Genomic DNA, 18074 nt, shown 5'->3' on the forward strand with positions numbered 1-18074 from the left:
ACAACTTTTGAGGTGCATAAACTATGACCAACATCAGTGGCAGCTTTGTGGTGATTTGAAGGTTGTTGCTCTCTTGCTTGGTCTGCAGACTGGATACACAAAGTACTGCTGTTTTCTCTGCGAATGGGATAGTCGTGCAAGAGATTCCCACTACATCAAGAAAGATTGGCCATTCCGACAGTCATTGGAGCCTGGGAGGAAAAGTGTTCAGCATCCACCACTTGTTGAATCAAGGAAGATTTTCTTACCACCCTTACACATCAAGCTGGGTCTGATGAAGAACTTTGTCAAGGCCATTGACAAAACACAAGCAGCTTTCAAGTACCTCCGTGGAAAATTTCCAAGGTTAAGTGAAGCTAAGATAAAGGAAGGTGTCTTTGCTGGTCCTCAGATTCGTGAACTTCTTCAAAATGATGCATTTGACCATGCACTGCGTGGCAAGGAAAAGACGGCATGGAAAGCCTTCCAGTTAGTGGCAATAAATTTTCTCGGAAACAACAAGGCAGACAACTACAGGTTGTTGGTGGAAAACCTTCTCAAGGCATACAAAAGCCTTGGTTGCAACATGTCACTAAAGATACATTTTTTGCACGCTCATCTAGATTTTTTTCCACTGAACTGCGGAGCAGTGAGCGACGAGCACAGCGAGCGATTTCACCAGGACATTGCAACAATGGAGAAACGCTATCAGGGCAAATGGAGCCCATCAATGCTTGCAGACTATTGCTGGACAGTGACAAGAGATGCTCCATTTAATGAATACAAGAGACAAGCCAAGAAGTGCCGAGTAGACACTGAATAGGACTAAACTATGTACAGAATAGTTTTTTGCCTGTTGTTTCATAATACATTTTATTTATATAACCCTTTTGCTGATTTTTAAAGTGTTACATAAACAGGACAGGTGAAATATTATCATGTAAAGCAACCATAAACACATGAAAAGACCTAGGTTTACAATTTATGATTAAAACTCTACTATCTACACAATATACATAGACATAAAATGTAAAAACTTAAATATCTTAGAAACAGTAGCCAATCAGTTGTTTTAATTGTCATATCTGAATTCAGCACATCAAAATACATAATAAATAGCACATTTTATCTCTGAAGCAGACGACTTCTCAAAAATTGTAGACCAGTGTTATTAAAAGCAGAGCAACAAAAGTTTTCATAGTCAATCTGAAAGATATAGATACACAAGCCAACAAAATAAGGATGTAGTTTAACCTTGTTGGTATTACTTTCAAATACAAAATCTTTACAGTGAAAAAAGAATAGTTCATTCCTTCCATTTCCAGTCATGTGGACAATGCTGATTTAACATATAGGTCATACTTGAAAGGGCGTACTCTAACTTTGGGCCTTTGAAAATGGTTTTCTGTGCTTAATTTATTCCCTCGCTTCAGTTCGGTATAATCCTGGTATATATACTATGCCTTTCATCTGATGTCTTTTTATGTCCCAAAACATTTGTAACCTCTACTCTGGCTCATCTTATTATAATAGCAATGTCTTCTATTGTTACTTGGTACACTACATGAATAACAACAATAATGCAGGGTTCATGATAAAGCATTAACACTAGGGTGAGATTTTCCTCTGTGGTTTAGAACTACAAATCCTGGGATTTGAACTCATTGGGGAAAAAATTTGAAAAATTTTGAAACTTCAAAGTTGTTTCCATTTTGCAATGGTCAAAATTGACCCTATTTACAGTGTTTTGCATATTTGACAAAACTTTGTAATCCAGCTTTTTATCAATTGTTTTTATTGTCAGTGCTTTTGAAACCACTGTCAAATTAGTTATGGACATTTTTCATGTGTTGAAAAATGGGGTTTCAGGTAACGAAAAACTTAATCATTAAAAATGTTTCAATTTTTTTTTTTGCAAAAAGTGAAAGCTGTAGAAAAGTCACCAGTTTCACAACATTCTCCATAAAAATCCCTTTTCATTCTAAAACTTTCAATAAGCTGTATGGACCATACAGATTTTTAAATAATGCACCATGCCCTGAAGTAGGCAAAACTCCATTAACTTCAATGAGAGTTCTACCTTTGTAAGGACTGAGTAAAAGACTTCAGGATTTGGGCTGTTGTGAGTGAAAAAAAATATGACAGAATGAAGCAGCATCAGTTCTTGATAACTGATTCTTGTGGCTGTCTACAGTCTTGGCCTGGGCAGCCTACTATTTAATGCATCTCCTCCTGGGACCTCCCACAGCACCACTATTTGGTCCTGACCACATTTCCACACAGTCAAGGGGCTGTGAATATGTTTTGCACGGATGCCACTTTCCCTTACATAGCAACTTTCTCTCTCTGTGCAGCCCCACTATGGCATTTTTTTTTTTAATATGAAGATATACCTGTCTCATAGAGCTGGAAGACACCTTGAAAGGTCATTGAGTAAGTCAAGTCCAGTCCCCTACCTTCACAGCAGGACCAATTTTTGCCCCAGGTCCCTAAATAGCCCCCCTCAAGGATTGAACTCACAACCCTGGGTTTAGCAGGCTAATGCTCAAAGCTCTGAGCTATCCCTCCCCCATACATAGGAGAGCACAGGAGAGTGCACCTGGGTCTGAGATCACTCACGCCCATGTGCAGTTTTTTGTTCTATTGCTTAAATTCTCCTGCCAGAAAGTTCTGTTTTGACTAATAAGAAATCGGCAGGAAATCAGCTTTTACAGATCTGCAGATTGAGATTTGAAAAAGCTGACAGGATAAGTATCTCGAAAACCAGCTCTCACCTTGGCAAGCTGCCACACTTTCAACTCTGAACCCAATTAAAACAGTTTGGCATCAGTACTCTGAAAGCAAAGGACACAGCTTTGTTTCACAGCATCCCAAACTCTTACAAACAATTTGATTATCGATAATAATAGTAACAATAAAACCCCTCTATTTTCATCCTCTTTTTTCAGTTCTCTCTGAAACACGTTTACTCATTTGACCTTGGCAGCTGAACTCACATACCTCAGTAAAAAATAAAATACCAACCAAGATGGACGAAGTCATTTACAGACAGCTCTTGAACCAATTGGGTTAAAGTCATCTCTGGTGTCCGGCGTAGTTACACAAGGTTTGAATTTGCACCAGTCTCTCGTCCCAGAATGTTGTACCAATTCATAAACCAGAACCTAGTTAAAAAGCTAATCAATTTTTTTTCACTGAAATGTTTTTCAATGGAAAATGGCTTTTTGAAGAAACACATTTTTGTAAAAGAAAAAAATTCTGTTTTTGTGAAATATGTTTAGATTTTTGACAAAAAAAAACTGGAAACGTGAAAACCAAAAATATATCACTTTTCAGTAACCCAAAACCAGAATTTTTTAATTTAAAGCCTCTTTTTTTTTTTAACCAAGACCCAAACAAATTTCAGTTTTCAATGTTTTGGTTTTTCAACAACCCCCCAAAAATTATGAAGAAAATTTTTGCTCAAACCGTTTTCATTGAATTTTTCCACTGGAAAAAAAATCCTCATCCAATCTATCTAGATTCCATTCCCACATAAGAAGAAGTCTTCTCAAATCCCGCTCCCACTGGAAATGTGGGCAGAAATATTTCTAGAGAGCTAAGCCGTGGGTCAACACTTCAGACAGCTACCAGATTCTGGTGAGGTTCTATTTGCTGCATACCACGTACTTCATTCCCCGGAGATAAATACACAGAAACATTGGCAAAACTTCATGTTATCCCCACAAGCAATAAAAGGTAGGGGACTTCTCCCCATTTTAGAAGGCCACTGTACTAGGGCAAGAAGAAGCATGGGAAGGGGGACTAGTCTAGGGGTCGGCAACCTTTCAGAAGTGGTGTGCCGAGTCTTCATTTATTCACTCTAATGTAAGGTTTTGCGTGCCAGTAATACATTTTAACATTTTTAGAAGGTCTCTTTCTATAAGTCTATAATATATAAATAAACTATTGTTGTATGTAAAGTAAATAAGGTTTTTAAAATATTTAAGAAGCTTCATTTAAAATTAAATTAAAATGCAGAGCTCCCTGGACCAGTGGTCAGGACCCGGGCAGTGTGAGTGCCACTGAAAATCAGCTTGCGTGCCGCCTTTGGCACGTGTGCCATAGGTGGCCTACCCCTGGTCTAGTCATTAGGGTGCTAGTTTGGGCCTTAGAAGACCAGGGTTAAATTCCCTAATCTACCACAGACCTCTTATGTAAATTTGAGCAGGCTGTTTAGTCTCTCTATGCCTCAGTTCCCCATCTGTAAAATGGGGAAAAATAGCACTGACGTACCTCACAAAGGTGTTGTGAGGAAAATACATTAAAAAAATGAGAGGCTTTCAGATTCTATGGTAAAGAGGGACATATAAATAGCTTAGATAGAAGAAAACTGCTAGCCCATTCTTCCTTTCTGTCAAACATCAACTTGCTCTTCCCTATACTCAGTTTCTTCTGTAAACTTCCAAAGACTTTTGGCAAGTACCTGAGGATGAAGGGAGAGGTGGTCAGATGTTATCATTTTACAGCGCTCCCCATTCCTAGATCCCTTCAGGGAAAGCTCTTTATATGAGCACAATCTGCCAGTGTCACCCAGCTCAGATACTCTACAGCTGTGTGCCCATATGATCACTTAATCTGCCTGTTTCATAAGATAATTACTGAATAAGAAATTAATATTAACATTTAAAGCCATATCCTTAATAATTACAGTGACTGGCTGCCTAGCTAGGGTGATTAAGAAAATCCAGGCCAGACAGAGTTTTATAACAGAGTGGAGAACTGAGAACATTTCAGTGAAGGCAAATGTTGAAAGGATGGGATTGATGATGAATCTGGAACTTGCCCTTGGTGAGTTACAATTAGCTCACATACCAGCTCATGGCCTGTGCACCCCTTTCAATTGTTCATGCCAGACAAATGGTTGCAAATCATCTATAGGCTATTGAAATGACCATCTGACCTGCCTGTGACTTAGAATCATATCATTGTGGGGCTGGAAGGGACTGCAAGAGGTCATCTAGTCCAGCCCCCTCCGCTGAGGCAGGACCAAGAAAACCTAGACCATCCCTGACAGGTGTTTGTCCAACCTGTTCTTAAAAACCCTCCAGTGATGGGGATTGATTTCTCTAGCTCATAAAATAATAATGTCCTCAAAATATTTAAATAGACAATTTCATCCTGAAGGCTCTTGAAGTTTTTTACAGCAAATTGTAAAACTGAACATCTTTCTGCATTTTGCCACTCGGTGCCCCAGAGAAGCTGTAGAGAGACCAACCTATTCGCATCCTAATGACACTGAGGTCTCTCCCTCACCTATGGAGAGATGTAGAGGTAATTTGCCTTGTGCATGTCTCAGAATCAGGCACCAGGTCGTCGCTGTGTGTGATACATGTATGCCAATAGAAAGGGCTGAGGAAACGAGATAATTGAGCATTACACAGTGAATACAAATGATAAACTTAACAACACAGGATCCCCCAGCTCAGAAATCAAAATGTTCCATGCAGGAATTGCTATCAGAAAGTGTTTTGTATAGTTATGCTTCTGCACACATGCTGTATGTAAGCATTTCACGATGCTATTTTTTTTCCAATTGCGTATCAGAATTTTGTCATATTCCTGCCATACTGAGTGTATTCTTTGGTTTTACTGAGCTGGGAAGGATACTTTTATACCTACCAGAAAGTTCCTTTATTTGCTGTCTTCATATGTCTGCTAACTGCAACCACTCACCAGCGCTGCTATTCTGCAAAAATGATGAACAAGATGTGCTGCCTAATGCTGGTGCAACACGGGAGACAGACAGACATGGTGTGAAGGAAGGCTCATCCTCAGGTTTCATGACTGTTACCTTGCACAAAGAAAGGCAGGAAGACTGTAAGGGCAAGACAGAACAACCGATCCTCTGCTGGGCAAACAACACCAAACAGACCGATTTCAAAACAAACATGATACTCTTGAGGAGATGAATTCTTTGATGAGGATCTCCTCCTCGAACAATTCTCTTAATAAGTTTTTTGCTACTTTTAATGCCACTTTCTTAGTGATTTGGATGAAGGGGGTGACCTTTTTCAAACCATTGTTCTTTGGTCAAGTCAACAATGAGATATTTGAATTGCAATAGAGTTGGACACCTCATAAATAAGGTGAAAGCATCTGAGAATAGTGCTACTTCTTTTATTTTCTGTCACAGAGAACAGTTCCAAAACCTGAAGGAAGATCAAGTATGCAGTCACCTGAAAGAAGTCAAGTATGTAGAGCAGTGGTTCCCAAACTTGTTCTGTCGCTTGTGCAGGGAAAGCCCCTGGCGGGCCGGGCCAGTTTGTTTACCTGCCACATCCGCAGGTTCAGCCAATCACGGCTCCCAGTGGCTGCAGTTCGCTGCTCCAGGCCAATGGGAGCTGCTGAAAGCGGTGCGGGCCAAGGGACATATTGGCCGCTGCTTCCAGCAGCTCCCATTGGCCTGGAGCAGTGAACCGCGGCCACTGGGAGCTGCAATTGGCCAAACCTGTGGAGGTGGCAGGTAAACAAACCGGCCCAACCCGGCCCGCCAGAGGCTTTCCCTGCACAAGCGACAGAACAAGTTTGGGAACCACTGATGTAGAGTATACTTTCACCTGAAGAAGAGCTCTGTGGAGCTCGAAAGCGTGTCTCTTTCACCAGCAGAAATTGGTCCAATAAAAGATATTACGTCACCCACTTTGTCACTCTAATTACTTTCTTATAACACTGAAGTCCAAACAAACCCACAGTCTGAGGCATAGTCTGCTGTGCCTGGGGCAGGGCAATCTTTTTATTCTGTGTTTCCACAGCACAATGGAATCTGGGTCCATAACTGGGCCCACCAGGCTCTACCGTAATACAAATAATAAATAGTAATTGTGTCTCAGATGTCAGAGTGCCTGCACTGATAAACAGTCAATCTTAATGTATATGTCATGTAGGATTTAGGGTGAAATCCTAGAGCTATAATACAGCAGAACCATGGCATGGGGGAGAGAACATGGAAAGGTCATAGGCCACAACACTTCCCACACTTCTGGTATGAGCTCTGAGGCAGCACAAACTGCGGACCGACACAGGGAGATTGTTGATATACAAATTTAGACCAATAGAGATGCCACGCAGATCAACTTTGCTCACTTTTAGAAGTAATATGATTTCCCCCTACAACTTCAGCCAGAGATCTGAAAACTAAGCTGGGGTCTTTCCAGAGCTGGTCAAATTTTGGGAGGCATTTTAAATTTCAATGAAATACTTCATCAAAAATTTGAATTTCATCCTAAAAGAAGGGAGAAGATATCTGCAAAACATTTCCTGATTTCTGTTCAATTTTTTCAGCCATTTCCAGTTCTTTCTTTCTCACGCATCACCACCAGTAATAAAGATCTGTCAGGCCAAATTATGCCCTCAGTTTCACATGGATGGCCTCTTTTGCCTTCATTTGTCATGGAAGTGTAAGTGGTTGGAACTTAGCAAACAATTCCATTGACAATTCCTCCCTCCCCCTGAAATAAAATAAAATAAGAGACTCCTGCTCTCTTTTACCAAGGCTGGTTCCACAGTGCTAAAGTGAGGAAGCACAGTAGAAAAGTAGCTTTCTCACTAATATCAGCAGGGATGACTCTGACTATACATAGGGATCAGATGTGCTGCGTAAGAAGGTGCTGTTTTTACTTAGCCACTGGGCAGGGTAGAACCCGCTTTAAGCAATGTCATCTGCTAAACCTCTAAGCTTGTGTTTATATCCCATCACCTCAAATACACTTCCTCTTTTATCTGTATATGTACTTACTGGAGACACAGGATGAGCAATAGGTCTGGACTCTATACTACACATACCCAAGTACTGTCTTATTGCCACAGGAATAAAAAGCTGCATTGTATAACTTAGTTCCAACAGGTTTCAACATAAGCCTAGTGAACTGATATACGCACCTGTGTGCATTTTGGGAAAACCAGACTGGTGTATATGTGTGCGTGTGTATAATTATATATATCTTTATAATTAAAGCCCATGAATACTTTTATACTGAGAAAGCATTGTGGCATCAACACAGAGCAGTAACCAAAGCATTAAAGAAAACGTGAGAGGGTGGACATATTAGGTATTTGGGGGAAAGTGGGAAAGCTGAAGGGGTCCATCAACACTGACAGTAGAGCAAGCTTAGTCACTTTACTGGTAGCCATGTCTATGATACTGACGGGGGATGGATTAAACCTCTACTAAACTGTTGTGACCGCCACCCTCACTGAAGATAGCTGGGAGAGGCAGCTAAGTGGGGCCACCTGACACAAATGGGGTATGTGAGCCTGCCCAGTAATTTGGACTTTTGTGGGTGGAAGTGTAACACCGACTGACCCTGGTCGTCGGTGGGCGGGATCGAATCTGAGGCCTCTGGAGCTTAGTGCATTAGCCTCTACTGCATGAGCTAAAAGCCATGTGGCCATTAACTAAGGCTGTAGCAGACTCATTAATCTCTAAGTGGTCTAGGCGCCACTACATGGGACAGAACACCACACCCAGAAGGTGTGTGGGTTACATACTTCCCCTAGTTGAGGAAGCACTTCCTGAGTTTCAGGGACTTCTCAGTTGATATCCTGGATGAGCCCCCACTTGTAACATTGACAGACCCTGGTTGTTGATGGGCAGGATTGAACCTGGGACCTCTGAAGCTAACTGCATGAGCCTCTAGCCACATAGCCTTTAATTAAGGCTGTAGTAGACTCACTAATCTCCAAGTGATCTCAGTGCCACAGCACCACACTCAGGAGAGAGAGAGAGAGAGAGAGAGTGTGTGTGTGTGTGTGTGAGAGAGAGAGAGAGAGAGACACACACACACACACACAGTTCAAGCTGAAGGACCACAGATAGAAAGCCAGACACGCAGCCTGAGCAAGCTGGCTGAAAGAGTTTGGTGGTGTGAGCAAAGTAGCTGTCTCCTGTGTTTTTGATTCCTTCTGTGTTCAGGGAAAGAGAACTTGGTACATTCTTTGTAAATGAATAGGGTTTCAACAAAGGTACTTGGCTCCACTGTCTATTTCTTCTCCTACCTGGAACAATCCACGGGGCCCCAAACTTTGACTATCCACTCTGGCTGAAAAGGGAATCCATACTATCCCAATTTATGGCATCCTGTCTTGTTCCCCCCAGCCAGGGTCCTTTGCTATTTATAATCCTTACAGCAGATTAAATATATCCTGTTGGAAGATGCACGCCCCCACACAAAGTGCTGCTATTCATTTCTTCTTCTTTTTAGCCTTTCCAAAAGACACTTGAAGTCAGAGCAAATCCCCAATGTAGACAAAAGCTACAACTGAATAGCTTAAGTGAGAGGGATTGCAGCACTTCCCTTCCAAAGTCTAATCGAACTTTTTGGTAGGATATTTTTCTTGTTGTCCAGTCTAAACCTTCAAATTGTCAATTTCTGCCAAGTATTCCACCCTGAACCACTCTGAATAATTTTTCACTTTCCTTAACGTTGACACCCTTTAATATCTACAGACAGTTTTCATATAACCCATAAACAATCTTTTAGCTGTTATTCTTTTTGCCTCTTTTCATCAGTCAGTACTTCCAAGTCCTTAGTCAACTTTGCCAATCTTCCTTGGAACCCCCTCCACATTTGTAATATTTTTCTTGAGCTATGAAAATCCAAAGTGGGACATAGAAACTGAACAACCCCAACTCTACATAAAGAAAATCCATGACATTATGCGTACACCTACCAGTATATTCTGATTTGTTGGTTGTGTGTGTGTGTGTGGTAGTTTTTTTCTCTTTTGTTTTATGCTACTATATCACATTACAAGCTTTTTCAACATTACTGCTTTCTAGACACCTCTTTTCCATTATACATCTCTCCCGCCCTATCATATAGCTGTGTTTCCTTCAGATTATTTCCCCCACTCCCCCCGCACACACACCCACCAGACTGTAATAGTTTTCCAGGTTCAATCTAATTTTATTAATGCCTGCCATTTTCTTTAATCTTACTAGGTCCATTTATGGTTCTCTCTTTGTCCTCCTGAGTACTTCCCTTGGCTTTAGTATTCATTAAAATGCCTTTTTAGTATGTGAGACATTTGCTGTTATACAAGTGCTTGGGGTATTCTTCTACCCCACAAAAGTCAGACCATTTCAGAATTAATGTGATGACTGTTCTAAGATCAAAAATAAATGAAACAGTGTTTGAATGAGCACGTTTCCCCTTAGGTATTACATCACTGGTAGACGGTAATTCCTTCCGGTTTTACCGGGCAGGAGGTAAAGGTACAGGGTTGAGACTAGAGGGAACGGTCTGCAAGAATGAACCAGCTCTTCTGCTGTGGCTGAGGACTGCACAGTAGAGGGGCGTAGACTCGGAGAGATGGATCTTGCACTACCCCAATATATCTTAGAGCAACCTGAAGGCTCCTGTATGTTATGCTAGTGTCAACAACCCCAAAGGGCTAATATGTCAGCCAGGGAGCAGTGGAATGCAGAGATGCACTGGTCGCATTCCTGGCCATACCCCATTATGCTGGCAGTAAGGACAGAGGCCTGAACCACAACACTGGCTCTACACCACTGCGGCATCCCCCTCCACTGAGATCTCCCTCCTACCCCCGGGCTGAACATGCCAGCTTTAAATCCAGATGCTGCCAGGAGTGGGGTGCAAAACGGTAACATTGTACTGGAGGCTCTGGGCCTGTCAGAGCAAGTTTATCTTTGTCACTCTTGTAAATACTTTTATTTGTCAATTTCCAAGTGATATGGTGGGAATAGCTTATAAAGGCAACACGTTCTGAAATTTTGGAAAGTCAATGGGCCTAAGTCAGTTTTGAAAATAGGACTCTGGTTCCTAACTCACTTAGATGCTTCTGACTACCAAAGGGCCTTTGTTATTGTTAGATACATGTAGATTTAGCTTCCCCCCAATTTTTTTTTTAACCTAAGGGGTGGCCAAAGCACTCGGTGCTGGCCTAATTCTTCTTCCACTGGTGTCCATGGTAAAACTCCCATTGATTCCACGGAAGAGGATTTAATGCCAACAATGCGCATTTTTGAAGATCCCATTTTAAAAGAAGCACAGAGGACCTCATCCAAAGCCTGCTGATTCGGACTCATCCCATTGGGATCAATGGATTTTGGATGAAACCCACAGTCATTTGCTGTCAGATAGTTTTGTATGGGGCAGATCTCAAGTTCTTATCTCTGCACCTTACTTATGCTAAACTTCAATTGATTTAGATGGAAACAGGTCTGAGTTAGGACAGAGTAAAACCTCAGAATACTTTTAAACAAGGGAGTGGTTAGAATATAGACAATAAAATCTTTTATGCATGTTGTTTATAATGAATCATCTGATGGCTTGGGAAGAATTATAATGACAATAATTCTTTTTTGAGATTTAATGCATAAATTCATTAATGCTGAACTGGAATTGTATGGTAATTCATTTCAATAGTACAGTATTAGGAGGAACAAGATGAGACAATTTATTTCCACCAGTAACAATAAACATGTTATAAGGCCTTCTCTCAGCAGTTTAAAATGATTTCAGAAATAAATCCTTATTTGGGGGAGGAAAACAACATTGAACATTCAAGCCCAGTTCAGTGAAGATCTCTGTTTAGGGAATTACCTTTTAATTTGGTAGTTCATCCCTGATGCTAATATAATTGAATGGTGATTCTGCTTTGTACTTGAAAAGTAGGCGCATTGCCTTATTATATTCCTCAGAAAGTCATGTAACGTTAAATTACTTGTCTAAGTGGCAATTTAAACATCTGTTAAAAAAGTCTCATCCAATGTAGTTATTCAAGATGGAAAGTAATTTCCTGCCATTCCACCTCTCTAAATAAGTGTCCCCCATGACTGTTGTATCTGAGCACTTCCCACTGGCTCTGATGAAGCACTCTGGATGCTCAGAACTAACAATAATAAATAACGAGCAGAGTGTGCCATTTTGTGCCTCGTACAGCACCGAACATGCTGTTGCCCTTTCATTATTTTACTTATTTTGATTTGAAATAATTTGAGAGGACTCCTTATGCAAGGCTCTAGGGCTCAGATCCTCAAATGTATTTAGGCGCCTAACTTCCATTAGAATCCCAAATTCCTTTCCATCCCTTCATCACCCTGGGACTTCACAATGAAGGGGCTTTGTAATCATTTTTCACGTTGTTTCCAATTTTTATCACACTATTTACATTTTGGAAACATTTTCTACACTGAGAGGAAAAAGCGTGCAGTCCAAAATCTATATGCAAACACGAGAGCAAATGAACATTTGGCCTTCCAAGAAAACTTTTCTTTATTGCTAATAATCGCATTTTGCTTATTCCCGGGGACCGTTTTTCAGCTCTTTCGTAGGCTTGCTCTCAGTGTGACTTCATAGGTGTACTTGCGGGACAAAATGGAGGCCACACACTTGATTTTCATAATATCCAAGGTAATAATTAATATTAATGAATAATGTAGTCAACAAATTTTGCCTCTTATTCTGCTCATGAATGGACAGATTTTCCAGACTGAGGACCAGTAATTTCCATTGTTTTCAATGAGAGCTGTTGAATCCTACTGAGAAACTGGTCCCAGGTGGATATTGAATATTTTTGCAAATCTAGCCTGAATTTTCTGCTGACAGATCTAGCCATTATTTAAAATTCTTCATCAGTTCTTAGCTCATAGCCTATTTAAATAGTTACGTTGTCCACTGTTCAAAACTAAAGCTGCTTCGGTGGGACATAAAGGTCACTTGGTATGTTCCAGTTGAATGTTACTCTGAGAATTCCATTGTTAATACTCATGATTGGTCATTTGACATTTGCTTTCTTCGAATACAGTCACTTACTCACTTAAAATTCACTGTTTTGGAGAACAAACCTACCGGTTAACTCATTTTCTGGAAGATCCATGGAAAATGAGCACATAAAAGGTGCAAATAAAACTGAAGCAAATTCCCTTTTCTGTTCTAGTCTTCTTGCGCCACATATAGTGAAAACGTTGTGGAAAAGAGAGAAAGACTATATAGATTTGGTCCATACTGCATACCATTGACAGGTATTTGCATAAGTGAGTAACATTATGTGTGTGAATAATCCACTGACTTCAATGGAGCCATGGCTGCCAATAATTTGACCCGATCAGTTCATTCATCCAATTCAAAAAAGAAAATAAACAGATTTCACAAAAGACAGTGAGCAACAAGAATATAATACAACCAAGATGTGACTCAATATTTTAAATGCTGTCTACTGGTTTAAATGGCGTGCCTTGTCATACCGTGTAACATATCAGCAGTACATATTGCCTAATCTACCACTGGATAATGCTAGGTTTACACTGGCATAATTCTGCTGGACTCCATGGAGCGGCAATGGTGTCAAACTGGAGTAATGCAATAGTGAAGCTGGCCAAAGTGTATTCAATTTAATTATCCATACAAAATAGGCATTTATCAAGAAAAAATATTTCTGTTGTGTAGTAAAAACAAATCCTGGGAAGATGCATTGTAGCATGAAGCTAATACTGCTGAATTGAATCAAATGTTGGTGTAAATCCTAAAAGTTTACTTGGAAATGTATTATGTCATAATTAAGCTTGGAAAGAAAACTAAGCTCTCCACCTATGTCCAAATATTAAGATGGGGATCTGAAAGCACACTGAATTTCCACGTAACAAGGCTATCTACATTTAATTAATTCTGCAATTATTAACCAACTGGGAACACAATGGAAACATTTAAATTAATTCTCGATTGTTAAAATGTTCCTTTGGACTCTGCGTCTTCGTTATTTTGCAAATGGAATTGAGAATCATTTTATTTATCTCAGGAATTCATGTGGTCTGAGCAACAAGAACCGGAATAAGTTTATGGACAAGCTGAGCTAGGGAGAAGAATTCTTAGCAGACAAAGGACCGGATTTGCAGCTGATGTAAATGAACACAACTCCATTGTCTTCAGTGGAATTACACCTACGGGCCCAAGGTCTTTTCTAAGCCAATGCAGAAAGATTACAGGTGAATTATTTTAAAACTGAGTTTCTTTGGTGTGTGGTGGGTTTTTTTCTCAGGGTGGGGTTTGTGGGTTTTTTGTGGGTGCTTACATTTTTGCTCTGGCTGTGCATTCATATTTCTCTATATAATTAATTTCATTCACACTTTTATTTTCTCTCACTTTGGAAGCATGAAATGCCTCTGCTGGTTATAGATGCCAGGGAAAGCAATTATCTTCATATTATATTTAAGCATTACAAAAAGGCTGAGAGGGAAGGGAAGATTGACAATAGTGCCATTATGAAATTACATGGCTGCTCGTTGCAGAATGATTGGAAGCCCCAAAAGAATGTAAATTTTCAGAACGTGAAATCTATGTTCCATGAGATTGTCTGTTACAAATAAGTAACATTAGCAATGAATGATAAATAACCTGACCCTGATTCCAGCAGCTTGGTGCTGCTGGCAATGCAACGAATCCAGAAACTGGAGTAAGGCCAACTAGCAGCGTCCAGAACACCTTTTGCCTATATCTTATGTAGAGACATGCCTGGAGAAAAGGGAATAATCCAAATGGATCAAACAAATTTTACAAGCTAGAATAGTAAATGCATACAGCAATGATACTCAGAAGATTTTGGTCACTGCTTGAACCTCGAAAATGGCCATGCACTGACTGGAAAGTTGGATCCTTTGAGGAATGTGGGACTTTATTGTGTGCTCAGAAAACAAAATACACCGAGAAATACCAGAGCCCCTGTGCATACTATACTGGGAAGGCAGAAATTTTGAAGCAATATGAGATTCTGGCATAACTGGTGGTGAAGGTAAAGGAAAAGAGAATGATCATTAAATCTTCACAATGAAGAACACACAAATGGAGTCAGCCTCCACTATTTCTCCCCATATTCTGCATAATCTATATACTGATAAAAAAACTTAATGAGCAACTATGTTAATTGCTTCAATATTGAGCTATGAAAATCCAGAAAATCTGTGTCGCCACTGCAATTAGATATGGCCTATTGTTCCTTAAAAAGCCATTGCCAGACTCACGTATGTTCCGGTTTGTTTGGCCACTGAAAAAGACCCACACATAACCAAACTCACCCACCATCTGGGTGGATTCATGTTGAAAATGCATAGTTGAATTGCCATTTCTAAGGTTATGTAATTGCTTCTGCTCCTTTGGAAGTCAGTGGGAGTTTTGCCACTGATTTTCATGGGACCCAGAATTGAAACTTTTACTTAGGTTCACGCATGGCTAGATTGAGCCTTTAGCCTTGGTTCTGAGTAAGGGGCAATATGCAACTGTTTTGCCCCAGGAGCAGAGTCATAATTCCTTCCCTGCTCCACTCTTGCTCAGGAAAGCGGGAATTTTGAGAATTACACCCCTCAAAAGGAGGCACCTAACATCCCAAGTCTGGCCAGCAAATAGATGGGGAAACCACCTCTCTCCAGCCATTTACTCCCAGGGGCTGTATCTGGAGAGCAAGGACTGTGCTTCGTCCCATTCTTAAGAAGCACATAGGCCAAACAAGAGTACCTGAGCCCTTACTCGCTCCTATTCCTCTGCTCGGCTGAGTAAGCAATGGGGACCGTCTAGCCCATTATGAGCATTATTACTTACAGTCCAGTGCGACTCAGCCAGCTTGTGTCACATTAACAACTATTGCATGTGGCAGCATTTGGGCCGTTTAGAGTTTCCCTCTGCAGAAAACAGAAAGACACCTACAATTTCCCAGCGAGTTCTTCCTGCTTTCGTCCGCAGGTTGCCCTCACGCTTAACCACAGGATGGCTGAGTACAAAGGAGGCAGGGGCTGAATTTAAGGTAGCAGAAAGATAACAGGAGTTGATTTGATTGAGGGGGTGGGTAATAAAGGAAAGAGGGATGAGAGGAATTATAGAGACTGCAAGAGAACTCGAATGAGAGAGAGGAAAAGGGAGAGAGGGATAGCGAGTCTCAAACTGAGTGAGGCAATTGCAAAGAGTGAGGGAAATTTATAGTGAAAGAAAATTACCTGGGAACCATCTGGAGTGAGCTTGAAAAAGGAACGGTAACTAAGGGACAAGAAAAGGTAACAGAAGTGTTACTATAAAAAGAGAGAGATGAATTGGGTAGAGGGGACACAGTGACTTGTGCTTAAAGGCACAAAATAGGAGAAACAGAAAGCAAGAATTGGATACTGTGGAAGGATGGTCTGAGGGTTAAGAGTCGGACGCAGGAGACCTGGTTCAATTCCTGGCCCCATCACAGACTTCCATGTGTGACCTTGGGAAAGCTATTTAGGGCTTGTCTAGATGAACAGTGAGTGCGTGGCAAGCTGGGGTCTAAATCTACAGTGCACTAGCGTGACATGCACTCTCTTATGTGGACTCTGCTACCGTGCACTAAAAATTCCCTAGTGTACTTTGAGCTACTCTGCTTTGAAATGGGAGTAGGTCAGTGTGCACGAGGGAACTTTCAGTGCGTGGTACCAAGATCCACATGGACAGTTAGTGCACAGCATACTGGTGTGCTGTAGATTTATTCCCCAGCTTGTCCGTGCTGTCTAGACAAGCCCTGAGTCTCTCTGTGCCTCGGTCCCTATCTGCAAAATGGGGATAATGATATTTCCACCTTGTCTATGTAGACTGTGAACTCTTCAGGACTGTCTAATACTAATACTGCTTAGCACAATGGGGCCCTGATTTCAGATGGGAGCGCTACTGTAAAACAAATAAGATTCCTAATACCAGGGATGAGGCATTAAATAGTCATAAACACACACTTTTTCGTAAACACTGATAAAATTTTATTATTAATTGTAGTGCAATTTTGCGCATTGCTGTTGGACACATTCTTGTCTCAATGCACTTCAGAAATGTTACCTTTAAATATACCTGACAAAGGGGGGAGGGGAGCTGAGGTAACGCGACGATGCTGATTGATTTGCCATTTTATGAAATAATTTATCCAAAGTTAATTAGAATAGAATTGTTTTTTCTTTGCACCGAAATCCATGGGAATGGCTGATATGAAGAGTGAACAGCTACATTTATTAACGTGATAGGATTTAAGTGATTTTGAGCTACATTCCCTGGACTCTGATGCCTAAAGGCATCTATCTTGTCTTCTCAGTAGACGGCATAATTAGTACCTGTGTGTAAACTCCAGTGCTAGAGCTTGATAAGAAGTTCATCATCTGGGCACCCCGTGGGCCAAAGGAGATGTGCCAAAGTATCCAATTAGAACTAGAAGCCTTCCTGTCCTAAACGATGCCAGAGCATAGCTATACATTGATCAACAGCTGCACCATTTTGCTTCAAAGGGGCTGCAATTCGGTGGTGGGTGATTCCTCCAAAAGTTAAGTGTGGAAGTGGGGCAAAATGAGCCAAGGGGACAAAGGCCCAGATCCTCAAAGATATTTAGGCTTGATTTCAATGGAAATTAGGAGCCACCATACCTTTGAGAATCTGGGCCGAAGTGCACAGTATATTGACCGTGTGAATGACCGCACTCAAACCAAAACCCAAGCGCCAATGAAATCCAAACTCTGAGGAACACTTTTGCAAGTAGCCCTTATCTATGCAATAGGCCAAACAAAACCTTTGGATCTGAACAGCCTGTGTTAAAATCCAGCTCTGGATCTGAGTTCTGTGACTTTGGACAACCCAGGTACATCCTAAGGCTGTTGCCTTGGCAGAGTTAGCTCACCATTTGGGAGCATGAGCCTTTGGGGATCTGCTGATCAGCTCATTGATTCTACTGTGGCACTGTGAGTGGAATATTGATCTAATCCATGCCTCCTTTCTAACACCCCCATCGTTCAGCCCAAAGACCAATAGCATTGCAGCCACCAGCTATACCCAATCCCCCTTGATCACATGTGGAAGAAAGGGAGAGAAGGTATATATGGAATAGCCTCCTGCCCCAACTGCCTGTGTAATGAAGCGATGAGAAAGCCCCTGCCCCCTACAAAAGGCAGGGAGCGTAGAGAGTTTTCTGGGCAGCTTTGTGGGAAATGGAAGGCTCAGACCCCACTCCCTGGGGGCAGGTGGGTGGGGAGACCCACTGCGCTGAGGAATGTCTTCTCCCAGCAACCAGGAGGGCGGTGGGATCCATCCTCCCAGCAAGCAAGCAAGCAA

Source organism: Malaclemys terrapin, chromosome 14, assembly GCF_027887155.1.
Source record: "Malaclemys terrapin pileata isolate rMalTer1 chromosome 14, rMalTer1.hap1, whole genome shotgun sequence".
NCBI classification, from domain to species: domain Eukaryota; kingdom Metazoa; phylum Chordata; order Testudines; family Emydidae; genus Malaclemys; species Malaclemys terrapin.